Source organism: Ovis canadensis, chromosome 23, assembly GCF_042477335.2.
Source record: "Ovis canadensis isolate MfBH-ARS-UI-01 breed Bighorn chromosome 23, ARS-UI_OviCan_v2, whole genome shotgun sequence".
NCBI lineage: Eukaryota > Metazoa > Chordata > Mammalia > Artiodactyla > Bovidae > Ovis > Ovis canadensis.
In genome coordinates this window covers 53,040,529-53,058,482 of record NC_091267.1, presented here as the reverse complement: position 1 = coordinate 53,058,482, position 17,954 = coordinate 53,040,529, and the positions used below count along the sequence as shown (strand labels likewise).

Genomic DNA, 17,954 nt, shown 5'->3' with positions numbered 1-17,954 from the left:
TACAGTTCCTGTTCCATGTGTCTTGCTGTTCGATCTACAGACTTTCTTGTTCAGTGCATTTCATTTGGTTTCTGCCCAACCTGAACTTCCTTCTCACTTACAATTGGCATCTCCTGGTTAAAGCAACTCTGATACTGTCTCATATTTCTTGCAGCACCTTGCTCAGGGCTGAGACTGTGGTCACATGATACCTTTCTCAGTTACGTGAGGTCAGTTGTCTAGAGAATTGGAACTTTTTCCCGAAGACCTCACCTTCAGAAGACACAACGTGTTTTGAATAAAGCACATCCATTTCAGCCAAATTCTTCCTGGTTCTGTCTTTTATGAACATCTATGTCCTGCCCACAGATCCAAGCTTTGATTGTGATCAGATGGATGTGACCACGGTCCGTGTGGTCAGGGTGGTCCAATGCAAGCCAAGCACTGTCCTCGCTTGGGTGAGTGTGTCAGCAAAGAGCGAAGTCCCACCTCAGCCTTCACGTTGAACTTGGGATGTCTGCCCAAGTATTCCTGGTTTATTCTATCCAGAAAAAATTATTTAGGAGCATGTGGTTAGAAGGGAGAAGAGAAACAAGTTTATTAAAAAATAACTGGAAAGAAGAGGAAAAGCATTACCTAATAATTTATTATACTTTAATGAATAATTTCATTCATTCTTTCATTATCATATTTTTTTAGCATCTACTTAAGTCAGACACTGTGTTCATCATATAAGCACCAGTATTATATATGGAATTATTTATCTTTGGACTGTCATCAATGAATGACTGAATAAATGAACAAAAGCCAGAATTAGAATATAATTTTTAGGCTGTGGAAAGCCTTTAATATTAGTTCACACCAACTCTGATACAGTGTTTTAGAAGGTCTGAAATGTTTGAGTCACATGTGGCAGTAGCTTTCTGAATTTTTAAAATTTCATTCCACAGAAAAAGATGCTTCAGATCACAACCCAGCGTGTAAACACACACACACACATTTCTGTCAATAGCAGCTTTTTAAAAAAAATTGTTGATCCCAGCCCACTGAGCCTCTTGATGAAAGTGAAAGAGGAGAGTAAAAAAGTTAGCTTAAAACTGAACATTCAGAAAACTAAGATCATGACATCCAGTCCCATCACTTCATGGCAAATAGATGGGGAAACAATAGAAACAGTGTGAGACTTTATTTCGGGGGGCCCCCAAATCACTGCAGATGGTGACTGCAGCCATGAAATTAAAAGACGCTTGCACCTTGGAAGAAAAGTTACTACCAACCTAGACAGCATATTAAAAAGTAGAGACATTACTTTGCCGACAAAGGTCCGTCTAGTCAAAGCTATGATTTTTCCAGTAATCATGCAGCTCAGGAAGCGACAGTTAGAAGTGGACATGGAACAACAGACTGGTTCCAAATAGGAAAGGAGTACTTCAAGTATATTGTCACCCTGCTTATTTAACTTCTATGCAGAGGACATCATAAGAAACACTGGGCTGGAAGAAGCACAAGCTGGAATCAAGATTGCCAGGAGAAATATCAATAACCTCAGATATGCAGATGACACCACCCTTATGGCAGAAAGTGAAGAGGAACTAAAGAGCCTCTTGATGAAAGTGAAAGAGGAGAGTGAAAAAGTTGGCTTAAAGCTCAACATTCAGAAAACTAAGATCATGGCATCCAGTCCCATCACTTCATGGCAAATAGATGGGCAAAGAGTGGAAACAGTGGCTGACTCTCATTTTGGGGGGCTCCAAAATCACTGCAGATGGTGATTGTAACCATAAAATTAAAAGATGCTTACTCCTTGGAAGGAAAGTTATGACCAACCTAGACAGCATATTCAGAGAAGGCAATGGCACCCCACTACAGTACTCTTGCCTGGGAAATCCCATGGATGGAGGAGGGCAGTAGGCTGCAGTCCATGGGGTTGCTAAGAGTCGGATACGACTGAGTGACTTCACTTTCACTTTTCACTTTCATGCATTGGAGAAGGAAATGGCAACCCACTCCAGTGTTCTTGCCTGGAGAATCCCAGGGACAGGGGAGCCTGGTCGGCTGCCATCAATGGGGTCGCACAGAGTCAGACACAACTGAAGAGACTTAGCAGCAGCAGCAGCAGGCCCCATATTAAAAAGCAGAGACATTACTTTGTCAACAAAGGTCTGTCTAGTCAAGGCAATGGTTTTTCCAGTAGTCATGTATGGATGTGAGAGTTGGACTATAAAGAAAGCTAAACACTGAAGAATTGATGCTTTTGAACTGTGGTATTGGAGAAGACTCTTGAGAGTCCCTTAGACTGCAAGGAGACCCAACCAGTCCATCCTAAAGGAAACCAGTCCTGAATATTCATTGCAAGGACTGATGCTGAAGCTGAAACTCCAATATTTTGGCCACCTGATGCGAAAAACTGACTCATTGGAAAAGACCCTGATGCTGGGAAAGATTGAAGGTGGGAGGAGAAAGGGACAACAGAGGATAAGATGGTTGGATGGCATCACCGACTCAATGGGCACGAGTTGGGTAAACTCTGAGAGCTGGCAATGGACAGGGAGGCCTGGCATGCTGCAGTCCATGAGGTCGCAAAGAGTCAGACATGACTGAGTGACTGAACTGAACTAAACCCATTAAATTGGTCTCATGACCATGGGTTGTGACCATAGCTGGCATGACACCACCGTGGACCACCAAAACAGCAACCCTCTGCCCTGGCTTCACAGGGGAGTCACTAGAAGCTTTCTAAAAAAAAATACAAGGACTTCCCTGGTGGTCCGCTGGTTAAGAACTCACCTTCCAATCCTGGGGACATGGATTTGATTCCTGGTCAGGGAACTAAGATCCCACATGCCTCGGGACAACTAAGCCTGCTCACCACAACTAGAGAGAAGCTCAAGTGCCTCAATTAGACCCAACAGAGCCACATAAATAAACATATAAAATACACAAATAATGATAAATAAAAATTTAAAAATACAGATGCCTGGTCCCCTACCCCAGACCAACTGAACCCAAATCTGGAGGTGAGATCTGAGCTTTGCTATTAAACTCCCTGTCTGATTCCCACAAGCAGTAAGGGTTAGTATCACCACTCCGCATCTTGGAAAATGTCCTTTTAAAATACACAATTACCACCTTAATCATATAAGTGACACATGGGCCTACTGAAAATTTCAATAGCATAGATGTTTATGAAATAAAAACTGAGGTGCTGGATCAACGCCTTACCTCTCACTTCTGCTGTCTATAGATAAACATTATTAACACTTCCTTCCCCCAAACTCTTGTTGCATATTCGGGAATTCATTGAGATATAGTTTCTACAAGTTTACATTTCCAAATAACTTTAACAATAGGTTTCCAAGTTATAAAAGTTACTGATGGTATTTTGATGAAGATTACTTTGGACTTATGAATTAGTTCAGTTCAGTTCAGCCACTCAGTCATGTCCAATTCTTTGCAACCCCCTGGACTGCAGCACACCAGGCTTCCTCATCCACCACTAACTCCCAGAGCTTGCTCAAACTCATGTCCATTGAGTAGGCAATGCCATCCAACCATTTAATCCTCTGTCATCCCTTTCTCCTCCTGCCTTCAATCTTTCCCAGCATTAGGGTCTTATGCAATGAGTCAGTTCTTCACATCAGGTGGCCAAAGTATTGGAGTTTCAGCTTCAGCATCAGTCCTTCCAATGAATAGTCAGGGCTGGTTTCCTTTAGGATGAACTGGTTGGATCTCCTTGCAGTCCAAGGGACTCTCAAAAGTCTCTCCAACACCACAGTTCAAAAGCATCAATTCTTTGGCACTCAGTTTTCTTTATAATCCAATTCTCACATCCACACATGACTACTGGAAAAATCATAGCTTTGATTAGATGGACTTTTGTTGGTAAAGTAATGTCTCTACTTTTTAATATGCTATCTAGGTTGGTCATAACTTTTCTTCCAAGGTGCAAGTGTCCTTTAATTTCATGGCTGCAGTCATCATCTGCAGTGATTTGGGGAGCCCCCAAAAATAGATTCTCACTGTTTCCATTGTTTCCCCATCTATTTGCCATGAAGTGATGGGACTGGATGCCAGGATCTTATTTTTCTGAAAGTTGAGTTTTAAGCCAACTGTTTCACTCTCCTCTTTCACTTTCATCAAGAGGCTCTTTAGTTCTTCTTCACTTTCTGCCATAAGGGTGGTGTCATCTGCATAGCTGAGGTTATTGATATTTCTCCCGGCAATCTTGATTCCAGCTTCTGCTTCCTCCAGTCCAGCATTTCTCATGATGTACTCTGCATATAAGTTAAATAAGTAGGGTGACAATATACAGCTTTGACATACTTCTTTCCAAATTTGGAACCAGTCTGTTGTTCCATGTCCAGATTAATTTCGGGTAAATTGATCTGTTTACAGTATTAAGAAAAAAAATAGGTCTTTTTATTTATTCAATTACATTTTTATGTCCTTTAAGAAAATATTACAGTTTTTAAAATATATAGGTGTACACATTTCTTATTAAGGTGTTCTCATTCTAGGTGTTCTTTTTTTTTATACTCTTACAAATGAGGTAGATTGCCTCATTACATTTTATAGCTAAATACTGCCTGTTTATTGAAATGCTGCTGAATGTGGATATTAATTTTGAAATCAGTCCACCTAGCTGAATTACCATCTGTTGTTACAGAATTTCACCCAATTGATTCTTTTGTACTTTCTATGTAAACAACTACATTGTCTGAAAATAGTAATAACTTTGTATCCTCAATTGAGATATTGATGCCTCATATTTTTCTCTAATTACATGACCAATGCTTTCAAAACAACAAATTTTAATTTGAGATGATTCCAGAAAGTAACATCTATTATAATGTCCTATTATTTAATGACAGCAAAGAATTATATACACTATATATATATATATGTATATATATATAGGCATATTGAGACTGAGGAAAGATAAAACTTGGTAAAATCACTTTCAATAATTTTTTTCAGTTACCTTTTTCTTTAAAAGACTGTCAACTTTAAAGAAAAATATCATTTTCCCATATTTGTTATTATCACAGCTGAGATTTTATTATGTATCCGTATAACAGAGGCTTCCCAAGTGGCTTAGTGGTAACAAATGTACCTGCCAATGCAGGATACTTGGGTTTGATCCCTGAATAGGGAAGATCTCCTGGAAAAGGGAAGGGCTACTCACTCCAGTATTCTGGCCTGGAGAATCCCATAGATAGAGGAGCCTTGGTGGGCTACCGTCTATGGGTCACACAGAGTTGGACACGACTGAGCAACTAACACTTTCACACCTGAAACTAATATAATGTGACATGTCAGTGAAAGTCGCTCAGTCGTGTCTAACTCTTGGACTATACAGTCCATGGAATTCTCCAGGCCAGAATACTGGAGTGAATAGCTTTTCCCTCCTCCAGGGAATCTTCCCAACCCAGGGATCGAACCCAGGTCTTCCGCATTGCAGGCAGATTCTTTACTAGCTGAAACATGTTAATTATGCCTCAAAACAAAACCCAGACCAACAACTCAGCTTCTCACTAGCCACAGGGCTGGTTGCTGCCGTGGGCTCAGCATGGATCCCACACCACTTGCATCGCTGCAGAAAGTTCTACTGGACAGCAGTGGCTGAGCCATCACTTCCACCACAGAGCCAAGAACTTGACACAGTCACCCTCAGAAAAGCAAATTCAGGCAGACTTGACTCCACCTCCTCCCGGGCCGGCGCTCCCTATTTCCAGAAGTGACAGCAGTTCTCGGCTGCTGGAGATGGACAGCCTCAAGATGCCAATCCAGGAAACAGTCTTTTAGGCAACATATTTCCATGACAAAAGGAAGCAGTCATGTGGCTGGAGTTGTCCAGACCATGGGTTCAGGGGTCTTTTTATATTTTGTAAAGACAAAACGAAAGAGGCAATAACTCCTGTTTTCCCTTCCATTCAGTTCCTTCAGGGTCCCTGAGCTCCGAGGCAGTATGGGAACCATGCCGTTCTCCTTGCATCCAGCCCACCGCCCAGCTCCCAGGATGGGAGGGGAAGAAAATGACAATGTTACCTTGGCAGGCTGGAATGCACCAGCTGGCCAGGTGAGGGCCCATGAAGCCAAGGGCCATGGGTGCAAAGGTGGGGGGAACCCAGCTCCCCGTCCCCGCTCCCCGCACACCCCACCCCCCTTCCCTTCTGCAGATGGAGAGCTGGCCAAGTTCCTTCCCTGGGAACACTGAACTCCTGGGCTCAGCCTCCAGCTCCTGCTCAGAGCCCAGTGTCATCACTGAACTGAGGTCTGAGGGCAACCCAGCAGCCGCTTGCTCTGTCCCTTAAAGGAAACAAAAATAGCAGAGACTTCCACTCCAGAACCTATGCGTGGAGCTGAGCCACTGCCTACCTTGGGCCTGGGATGAAGCCCTGGGGAAAAGTCCTGACTGCATGACTGCCCAGAGCTGCTGGAGACCAGAGCTGTGACCTCCTGGAGTTCACAGGACCATCTTCCTTCCATGGAGGCTCTTAGGAAGGAGAATTAGCCTAGTATAAGCTGCAGCTGCTGCTGCTTACAGTAACAACAACAATAATAATATAGCGGCACTTTTCACTTTTCCTTCATCAGCTTCCTTAATTCTCACAGCAACCCTGCCTGGAAGCTCTTCTCCTACCTTCATCCTGCAGATGGGGAGCCTGGCTTTGTTGTTGTTGTTTAGCCAGTCAGTCATGTCCAACTCTTTGGGACCCCATGGACTGTAGACCGCTAGGCTCCTCTGTCTGTGGGATTCTCCAGGCAAGATTACTGGAGTGAGTTGCCATTTCCTTCTCCTGGGGATCTTCCTGACCCAGGGATCGAACCTGCATCTCCTGTGATTCTAGCATTGGCAGGCGGATTCTTTACCACTGAGCCACCTGGGAAGCCCCCTATAAATAATTGCTCGATATTTATTTGAAGGCAAGGTTTTCATGGCCCAAACAGAAGAACCAAAACCCCTACAGTTGAGCAGACAATCCTCTTCAGAAAGCAGACTGTTAATTGTATGGGAAATTTTTTTTACCACTGTTTTTCCCCCCAAATTTATCTACGTCAAAGAAACCGTAATAATGTGCCATGTTGACAATACTACTTGAATTTGGGGGCAATGCAAGAGAAGCTCGGAGAAAATGAATAACCGTGTTAAGAAAACCCCTAATGCTTTTGCACGTCACTCATCCTAAAAATGCTACAAAAGATACCTGAGAACTGACCTTGAAAGCCAGCTCCTGGGGCCAGCATGTGATTCACTGTGGTCTTACTATTCTCCTCAGCCAGGAGGATCTAAGTTATTAATACATTGGAGGGAGCTTTCTGGCTTCCAAGTGATGTCTTCGGTATTAGCTAATCTGGATGTTCAGAAAGCCTGGGAAGATGCGCGATGTGACCTTAGTTCGATCAGAAGGTGATAAAACTCAGGTTCAGGAGAGCATTAAACAACTCACTCAAGGTCATGTGGTCGGAAGGAGCCACTGCTGCGGATGGAAAAAGCATCCAGAATCCAGATAAGCCAACCATCCCTGACGCCCTGGTGAGATGCGGTTCAATGACTCAAGTGTCTTTGATGCTGTCAGAAAGTGAGAGTGCTTCTGAGCTGATTGTTAGCAGGAAAGAGGCTATTTAGATTATTACAGATGTTCAGGCCTGAAGATGAAGGAAATCAGGTAGCTGTGAATTTAATGACTGCATACAGATATTCCATAATGCCTCAGACTCCCTAGGTCCCAGGCTCACAACTCTTATCATCACAAAGACAAAGGAAGGTGTGAGATTCACCAAGAATCTTTGGGTCCTTATAACTTTGTGTCCTCATAATGACTCACAGGGCTTCCCTGGTGGCTCAGACAGTAAAGAATCTGGCAAGAGACCTGGGCTAGATTCTTGGGTCGGGAAGATTCTCTGAAAGAGTAAGTGGCAACCCACTCCAGTATTCTTGCCTGGAGGATCTCATGGACAGAGAAGCCCGGTGGGCTACAGTCCATGGGATTGCAAAGAGCAACTAACACTTTCACTTTTCAATGACTCATAACTGTGGAGTGAGATTCCATAATGAATCAACCAGGCTGGAAGGAGGAGGCTGAAAATTCTCAAGCCAGGAACTTTGCAAACTTGCTGACAACAGAGTTCACGGCCAAGTTCCCTCTTTACCCCAAAGTCACTGGAGTCTGCATGGACAAGAAGAGCAACACTGATCTAAAATGTTTTCTAGTCAATTGACTCTAAACAAAGAAAAGTACCATTGAATTTGGTAGCTGACATTTTGTGACCTGAACAGGCTGGTGGCACCACTGCCAGGCCAGTTCCTGAGGATTGTTTGTAAAACTCGGCACAGCAAAGGAGAAGACACTGCGATCCTAATGCTATTTGGAAAAACTCTTCCACTCAGTACATGAGCACTTGAAAGTGAAGTCACTCAGTCGTGTCCGACTCTTTGTGACCCCATGGACTACCAAGCTCCTCCCCCCGTGGGATTCTCCAGGCAAGAGTACTAGAGTGGGTTGCCGTTTCCTTCTCCAGGAGATCTTCCCAACCCAGGGATCGAAGCCAGGTCTCCCACATTGCTGCTGCTGCTGCTAAGTCGCTTTAGTCGTGTCCAACTCTGTGCGACCCCATAGACAGCCTCCTACCAGGCTCCTCTGTCCCTGGGATTCTCCAGAAGAAAGCCTTCTTCAGTGATCAATGCAAAGAAATAGAGGAAAACAACAGAATGGGAAAGACCAGAGATCTCTTCAAGAAAATTAGAGATACCAAGGGAACATTTCATGCAAAGATGGGCTTGATAAAGAACAGAACACTGGAGTGGGTTGCCATTTCCTTCTCTAGTGTATGAAAGTGAAAAGTGAAAGTGAAGTCGCTCAGTTGTGTCTGACTCTTAGCGACCCCATGGACTGCAACCTACCAGGCTCCTCTATCCATGGGATTTTCCAGGCAAGAGTACTGGAGTGGGGTGCCATTGCCTTCTCCGCTCCCACATTACAGGCAGATGCTTTACCATCTGAGCCACCAGGGAAGACTCAAGTGAAAGTGAAATCACTCAGTCGTGTCCAACTCTTTGCGACCCCATGGACTGTAGCCTACCAGTCTCCTCAGTCTATGGAATTTTCCAGGCAAGAATACTGGAGTGTGCTGCCATGCCCTCCTCCAGGGGATCTTCCCAACCCAGGGATCAAACCCACGTCTCTTATGTCTCCCGCATTGGCAGGGGAGTTCTTTACCACTCGTGCCAGTTGTGTGGCCTGGGAGAAGGAGAAAAAGAAAGGCAGAGAAGGAAGGGGAGGAGAAGACATAGATGGATCTCTAGGGGTCATTTTTGGGGAAAGAGGAAAAATATTCAAAGAAGAATTTTAGAAATCTTTGCTTTATAATGTAAGATGCAATTCCCGCCTTTGTCTTCTGGCATCCAAACTTTTTTATAAGAATCTTCAACGGGATCTTGTGTGTGTGTGTGTGTGTGTGTGTGTGTGTGTGTTGATATAACAATGTACTGAGACTGACCTTAAGATGAAGACTTATTGGATACATTCAAATTATATGTGTTGTGGAAGTCCTCTTACATAATTTTCACATGTGTGTGTCTTGTCTCACTCTAAATTATGTATCCATACTTCCTGAGAGGATAACTGAGGCCACATAATTATCCTCTGTATCTAGCATATAGGCTATCAGTGTCTTACATACGAGAAAGTGAAAAGTTAAAGTGTCAGTAGCTCAATCGTGTCCAACTCTTTGTGACCCCTGGACTCTAGCCCGCCAGGCTCCTCTGTCCATGGAATTCTCCAGGCAAGAATACTGGAGTGGGTAAGCCATTCCCTTCTCCAAGGGATCTTCCCAACTCAGGGATCAAACCTGGGTCTCCTGCACAGCAGACAGATTCTTTACTGTCTGAGCCACCAGGGAAGCCCCTTATATATGAGAAATACCCATTAAATATTTCATTGCTTGATTGATAGGAAGAGCATGTTTGCCAAGTACTTTATTTATAATATATAATTATAATTATTACAATTATTCTGAAATGACAATGAGGAGCCAATACTTTACAACAGAAGAGAATCAAGGATGTCAGCAAAAGGACACATTTGGGTTGGGATTTTTTTTTAAAGATACTCTATTTGGTGAGGCATAACCATGTTCCTATTAACTTTGGAAAGAAACACTTTGTACTCGGTCTTAAGCTAAGAGAAACAGGACTGCCTATAAGCCACTGGGTGCAATTGCTGGCATGACTTTCCAGTCAAATTTCCAAGCAGAACAGTCTCTAAGAGGGCCCTGCCTCAGGCTTTGGAAGGTTATCTTAGGGGAAATGAACTGCGGTCTAAGAGGACACTGAGCGGATGGATGCTGGTAATTCTTTTAACAACTGACTTCAGGGGGAAAAAAAAGGCCTGGTCTACACTGTGTGCCAATATCAGTGGTGTAAGGACTCTCAAAATGGCAGATCTCAAGCTGCCCACAGGGCATCGCCGAGTACAGAGCTAGAAAGAAAACAGGCAAAATGAGCTCTCGGATCCAGTACAAGGGAGCTCCAGGGCCCACCGATTCTGAGGCTGTCCCCACGGGGACGACCAAAGAGCAGGTCTACAAACTACAGAGGAAGGTGGGGATTTTGTGTGTGTGTTTTCTTTCAGAAACATGAGACTGAGATCAGAAAAGTTACACAAGGCACCAAGAACTATTTTCAAAGCATTACAGAAAGAAAAACTATATGAATACACACACCAGGCCATTCAGCCAGCTGACAAAGCATCCTTTCATACAGTATTAGGGGTTGCAAAGACGTCTCAAATTTCATTACCGCACCGGGCTAACATGAGTACTAGGAGAGCCAGAACAGCACAATTACTCATGGTTAAGACCTTGCAGGTCGTCCACTGGCTCCTTCGAGGCAGGAGGTTTTATTCTGATGAGCATAGAATGAGGCGTGCGCCAGCATCTGCACTTAGGTCAATCATCTGAAGATTTCTCATCCGCCTCGCCACATCCTTTTGCATCTGACACGCCGTTAGAGCATTGGAACGCTCTTCCGTGCCGGTTCCCCCAGGGCCCAACTAAGTTGTGCTGACATGCGTGCGCCCTGTGACCCGCAAATCGGTGAACAAGCTTCAAACAACTAAGAGCTTGTTGTAAATCACGGCAGTTTGTTTAAAGCAATCTCCTCATTCCAAGTGGTGTGAGTGCGTGAGCAGGCACACACCTGCACACCTGCTCTCCATCCCCAAAGCCCACCCCCATCTACTGCCTGAAACCACAGAGAGGAGAGACACAGATGTGGGCCCCCAAAGGGCTCCTCTTCATTTCCATCAACTGATCTTCTTTTCCTAAATCTTAAGAACAATATTCCCCAGGAATCTGAAAACAAAGACTAGATTCCAAAATAATTACTGTGAATGTATACGGCGAACCTCTCTCTTTCAGTGAAGCCCAAAGAATTTCATGATGTAAAATATGCTTACTACTGGAGATTACATATATTTTACTTGGGGGCAACTTTACAGAGCAGGATGTTGCAGCTTCCTGGTGTCAACTATTTTCTCTTTTAAAATTCTGTGTGTGTGTGCATGCGTGTGCAGTGCCAGCTTCATTTGTGTGTGTGTGCATGCTCTGACTCTTTGAGACCACATGGACTGTACCCCACCAGGCTCCTCTGTCCATGGGATTCTTCAGGCAAGCATACTGGAGTGGGTAGCCATTCCCTTCTCCAGGGGATCCTCCCGACCCAGGAATCCAACCCACGTCATCTCTTACGTGTCCTGCATTAGCAGGTAGGTTCTTCACCACTGAGCCACCTGGGAAGCCCTTATGAAGGTGAAAAAGATACCCAATCAAAAACCACTTTTAAAAAATATGAAATACATATTTTATCATATTTTATATTGATCCTAAGCTTCTTCTCTTATATTGAAACCAAGAGGTATCATAAGCCAAGTTTATATTATTTCCCCTGAATATACTGCTTTAACTCACCCACGCTAGAGCTCATTTGCTATTTCTCTACCCACTCATGAAATCTCCCAAGATCGTACTACGGTTTATCCCTGTCAGTTTGACATTTCACTTCCATCTTTAATTTCAGAGATGTCACTGCGTACTTTCTGATCCAAATCACTCATAAAACTATTAAATAAACTCGTAACATGTTTCCATCTGGAGAAGCAAATATTTTCCAATGCTTTTGATTTCCTATTAAGCCAACTTTTTATCTACAGCAAAACAAAATACGACCCCCATTTGCCCTCTGACTGGTGGCAAATGACTATTCCACAGTTTTTCACCAGCATTCTTTCTCTTATAAAGAGAGAACATCATGTAGTGGAAAGACCAGCTTATGAAGCTAAACCACATCTGTGGGTGTTCACCAGAGGCCAGACCCAGCACCACTGAGCTGCCGTTTCCTCATCTGTAAAGTAAAGGTAACATACCAATCCTTAGAAAGGAGGCAATGACCCTTTCAGATCAAGCATAATCAATATCAGTTTCCCAGGTGGCGCTAGTGGTCAAGAGCCTGCTTGCCAATGCAGCAGGCTTTAGAGACGCAGGTTCCATCCCTGGGATGAGAAGATCCCCTGGAGAAGGAAATGGCAACCCACTCCAGTATTCTTGCCAGGAGAATCCCAGGGGCAGAGGAGCCTGGCAGGCTACAGTCCAAAGGGTCCCAAAGAGCTGGACGCAACTGAAGTGACTTAGCACAGCATGGCACATAATGAATGTCAAGCTGTGTATCTTACGGTACATTTTCTACATCTTAAGGTAGATTTTCAATACATACAAACTATCCTTATAAATATCTGAAACCCGGAAGCATTAATTTGCTGCAGACTTCTTGGAAATAAAATACATGGACAATGTTAACCATATTCCAAATGTAAAAAAAGTAAAAACCATGCTCCAGCGATGCAAATAACTTGCTTCTTTTTTTCACTTTTATTGCACTGTCAGGTTCGATAAAGCAGCAACATACTTTAATGTTCAAAACTGATAGATAATGATGGCAGGTTTCAAACTTCAACAAACATGCAGGCTTCATTCTCCACAGGAGCAGTGGTCCCTTTTAGGGAGTCTCTGAGATCTTTGATAGGAAAGAAGTGTGGGGTCCCGAGTGGTGATGGTGAGGGTGATGAAGCCGGCAGGAGGGTCCATTCCAAGCCTGCGCACCATCAGCGTTGTCCTTTACAAACCACAGACAAGCTGTTGGTGTGACTCGGTGGTGACAACGTGCCGTCTGACGTGCGGATCTGTCGCGGGGAACGCACTGCCCGGCTCCAGTGGAGATCGGCTACTGGCCTGGAAGGAGTTTCACATTCTTTGAGATCATGGGTCATAACCATAACTCCATGAGTGCTGGGCAGAGACCGTTTCAACCTGAAAAGAGCTTTAGATGTTCTCTGGCTGGGGATTTCTTAAGCGGAGTAAATGCGTGTGTGGCGTGGAGGGTCTCGGGGGGGTGGGGAGGGGGGCATCCAATTACTCAGGGAAAATGGAACTAACTAGGGGAAGGGAGGGCTTCCCTAATGGCTCAGCAGTAAAGAATCTACCCGCAATGTAGGAGACACAGGAAACTCAGGTTCAATCCCCAGGTCAGGAATATCCCCTGGGGGAGAGAATGGCAACCCACTCCAGTATTCCTGCCTCGGAATCCCATGGACAGAGAGGAGCCTGGCGGGGTCGCAAAGAGTCAGATGTGACTAAGCACATGCACCCAGGGGAAGGGGAAGACTGATGTGAGGGGAGGAGGGGCGGCGGTGTGTGTGGTCTGTTAGTCAATCAGTCCTGTCGGACTCTTGGGACCCCATGGACTGTAGCCTGCCAGGCTCCTCTGTCCATGGGATTCTCTAGGCAAGAATCCTGGAGTGGGTTGCCACTGCCTTCTCCAAAAGATCTTCTGGACCCAGGGATCGAGTCCAGAAGATAACCCGGGTCTCTTGTATTAAAGGCAGATTCTTTACCATCTGAGACACCAGGGAAGACCTAGGTGGGACAGAGGAACCAAGGGAATGTCTTCATTATCTCCTTTCTCTTCCTCCTTTTTTTTTTTTTAAATTTTGACTATTTTTTAAAAGATTTTTTTGATGTGGACCATTTTTAAAATCTTTGTTGAATTTGTTACAATATTGCTTCTGCTTTATGTTTTGGCTTTTTAGCCACAAGGTATGGGAGATCTTAGCTCCCCGACCCAGAGAAGGCAATGGCACCCCACTCCAGCACTCTTGCCTGGAATATCCCATGGATGGAGGAGCTTGGTGGGCTGCAGTCCATGGGGTCGCTAAAAGTCGGACATGACTGAGCGACTTCAATTTTACTTTTCACTTTCATGCATTGGAGAAGGAAATGGCAACCAACTCCAGTGTTCTTGCCTGGAGAATACTAGGGACGGGGGAGCCTGGTGGGCTGCAGTCTACAGAGTCGCACAGAGTTGGACACGACTAAAGTGACTTAGCAGCAGCAGCAGAGCAGCTCCCCAGTCAGGGACTGAACCCTCACCCCTCACTTTGCGCTGGAAGGCAAAGTATTAGCCACTGGACTGCCAGGGAAGTCCCCACTCTCCCTTCCTCTTAAAGAAGTTTCCCATCATCACTTATGTGCTATCTTGCTAGCTGCCTATTTCCAGAAAGTTGCACTGTCAGGTTTGATAAAGTAACAGCATTCTCTAATTTTCACTGTTGATAGATGATGATGACTCATTTCAAACTCCAACCGACACGCAAGCTTCATTCTCCATATAGGCGATGGTCCCTTTTAAGGCTAACGTGCCAGCTGCATATTTCTGCCTATTTTCAGACCCTTGCATGGACTCCTATAATTGTCATCAGATCCTAAAGGACATAGAAGGATTTCTTCCTAGAGGAAAGGAGATAGAACTGCAGCCAGTTCTTTAAGGACTATATTTGTTTGCGCAGCAGTAGATTTCTCTCCAAGTCACTGAGTCATCTTCCCAGACACAGAACTGAAACCTTCTTTTCTTTTTATTTGGAGATTGACATTCTCATATACCATTTCATAATAATGTGTTCAAAGGGCACATTTTAAATATATGAAATGTATATGAAATAAAGTCACTGAGAACTAGAGATATTAGGAGCCTCAAGCCAACAGCCTGGCTTAATAAAGAACCACAATAACTTGCAAAACAGAAATTCAGACTAGAGCCCGAAAGGAGTCCCTCTCTCACTCTTATCCGCCTGAGTTCTAATATTTTCAGGTGCTGCCACAGGGAAGAATCTTTAACTAGATCATTTCAAAATTATTTTTCCCCTCTTAAAAATGTGCCATGTGGAATAAACTGCATTGAATTCAAAATAAGTGACTTCATATCTGCGGTGGCTGCCTCTTATACCACGCTGAGGCTGGCACAGCATCAACAATTCTGATGGCTTCTTGGAAGACCAACATTTCTCTTCGAGGCACTTACTGTTACTTTTCGAATGTTTGTGAAACCATTACCCTATCATGCGTGCTAAGTCACTTCAGTCATGTCCAACTCTTTGCGCCCCATGGACTGTAGTCTGCCAGGATCCTCTGTCTGTGGGATTCTCCAGGCGAGAACACTACACCTTAGGGAATTTTCTTCAATGAAACTAAATTTATGTTTCTATTATCCCCAAACATGTGCCTTGGTAGGAATCTACTAAAAGGAGAATGGAAAGTGTTCCAGGGGTGGTGTGCAGCATGGGAGTCTTTCCTCCAAATGTTGTTGTTGTTCCGTCACTAAGTTGTTTCGACTCTTTGCGACCCCATGGACTGAAGTACACCAGGCTTCCCTGTCCTTCACTATCTCCTGGAGCTTGCTCAAACTCATGTCCGTCAAGTTGGTGATGCCATTCAACCATCTCATCCTCTGTCGTCCCCTTCTCCTCCCACCTTCAGTCTTTCCCAGAATCAGGGTCTTTTCCAATAAGTCAACTCTTTGTATCAGGTGGCCAAAGCATTGGAGCTGCAGCTTCAGCATCAGTCCTTCCAACAAATATTCAGGGTTGATTTCCTTTAGGATTAACTGGTTAGATCTCCTTGCAGTCCAAGGAACTCTTGAGAATCTTCTCCAGCACCACAATTTGAAAGCGTCTATTCTTTGGCACTCAGTTTTCTTTATGGTCCAACTCTCACAAATAAAGATTTGTAAACAATAAGAAAAAAGCTCTGGCTTTCCAGTTAAAAATTACAAGCGGCGAAGCACCCACAGCTTTTATCACAAGCAGGCACTAAAATGAGTCCTTCACTGCTTTCTCCCACCCACAGCCCCTGGAAGCTTTAAAGGGGTCATAACTCAGAGGTCACTGTGGCTTCCTAAACTCTTAGGAACCACATCAAACCAGGCTAAACTCTTGATGGAAGTTCACCTTGAATTCCTGTTCTCGTGGCCACTTTTTCACTCAGTGTCTTGAGAAACGGATGAGAAATTCAGCTTCTGACTCAACACTCACACCACTATACAAAGCCAGCCCTATTGAAGGCTGGAGGATCATGAGAAAAGGTCACATATTCAACACATGTCAAGTGGCAGAGCATCCCACAGTACATGTTCCTGTCCTTAAACACCCTTTTGTCCATTCTTTGTCCACCATCTCCATTGAGGAGGCTTCTCACCACCCTTTCCTCATGTCTTACCCAGCCCCCTCTCCCCATTCCCACCCCCTCGGCTTCCTGGACCGTCGTCTGAATTCTTCCCCTCAACTCTTCCTGCATGAGTGCAGGGTGGTTCCACCCTCTCCAGGTCCTGCCCCCACATGCACAGAGGTGACAGACATACACAACAGCATCACAGGTACAGGGACCCATTCCTTCCTGACAATGTGGTTGCACACATCACTGTCCCATCACACAGTACACATTTTCCCTAAGTTTGGGTGTTTTTTAATCGTTTCAAAAACATTCTGCCTCTTTTTGCCAGAGACCATCCAGTACTTTTGCAGCTTATAAGGCTTCAGTTTCACATTTCATTGACAGAACAAATAAACTTATTTGCTCCCCAAATGGAAATTTTATAGGACACATTTTCCCTTTCACAATTTGACTGATAGATAAATTGCTTGCAGTAAGACTGATAGTAATTTTCTCTTCTTTATAGACCCTGATTGTGTTGCCATGAAGCTCTGATGAATAAAGGTAGAGTTTCAGGTGGCTTTGAGAAGCTTAGAAAAACACACGCTCCCATAGCTGAGGGTCAAGGAACTACCATTAATCAATGCCTGACTCTGTGCTAGGTATTTATATCTACATCCTTAAAGTCACAATGTAATTAGTATTCTGTAAAGCAATTATCCTTCAATAAAAAAAATAAATTAAAAGGAAAAAAAAGAAATGTTCTAAACACATATGCTTAATAACTATCTCAGGTTATACCAGTGGCATCATTTTTAGTATCAAGTGGCTTTTTAAAAAATATTGTGTTCCTATTTAATAGTTATGTCTTCTGTCATGCTGGAATTTATCCTTTTTACAACTTTTCAAGTATCAGGACCAAATTTTAATGCCAAACACTTTCACGGACTACTGTAAATTGAGGGGGAAAGTCCAAATGCCCAAAACCCATGGTACCTTTAACAACATGTTCAAATTAATGTGCATTTTTGAATCATGACTATGCTCACATCAGTCCTCCAGTCTCTTAGAGTGGACTGTTAGGAGAAGACTCAAAGGAGGTGACATCTGAGCTGAGATGGGAAGAAGATCAGAGCAATAGCCAGTGTAAATGTCGGAAGGTGAGAATGGGCCTGCAATGATCAAAGCTGAGAAAAAGGCCAGTGTAAATGAGCAGGGTCAGCTTTCAAGAGGTGGCTGGGCCCAGACATCACAGGGCTTTGAAGTCCAGGTGAGGAGACTGACCTTGATGGTAAGCGCAATGCGGACCATTGGGGGATATCAATAGGGGGGTGGCATTGATCTGATTTCAGATTTTACAAGATTGCTCCAGCTGCTGTGAGGCAAGAGAGTGCAGGATTGGGGGGCAGCAGGAGGTCTGTCAGAAGGTACCCCCA

The 17,954-nt window shown here is 44.1% G+C and overlaps 1 long non-coding RNA gene across 2 annotated transcripts in view; it reads right to left on the bottom strand.

Annotated features, from left to right (window-relative positions):
• LOC138428125 (uncharacterized) overlaps window positions 1–17,954 on the bottom strand; it is a 55,361-nt gene that overhangs the window by 11,206 nt on the left and 26,201 nt on the right. The window contains exons 1-2 of one of the 2 annotated variants that reach the window (XR_011252284.1): window positions 3,202–3,810; window positions 253–520 (exon numbers count right to left, since the gene is read on the bottom strand). This is a non-coding gene — a long non-coding RNA (uncharacterized lncRNA). Of the gene's footprint in view, window positions 1–252; window positions 521–3,201; window positions 3,811–17,954 lie in introns of those variants that run through there. The other variant, XR_011252283.1, reaches the window with a different exon arrangement.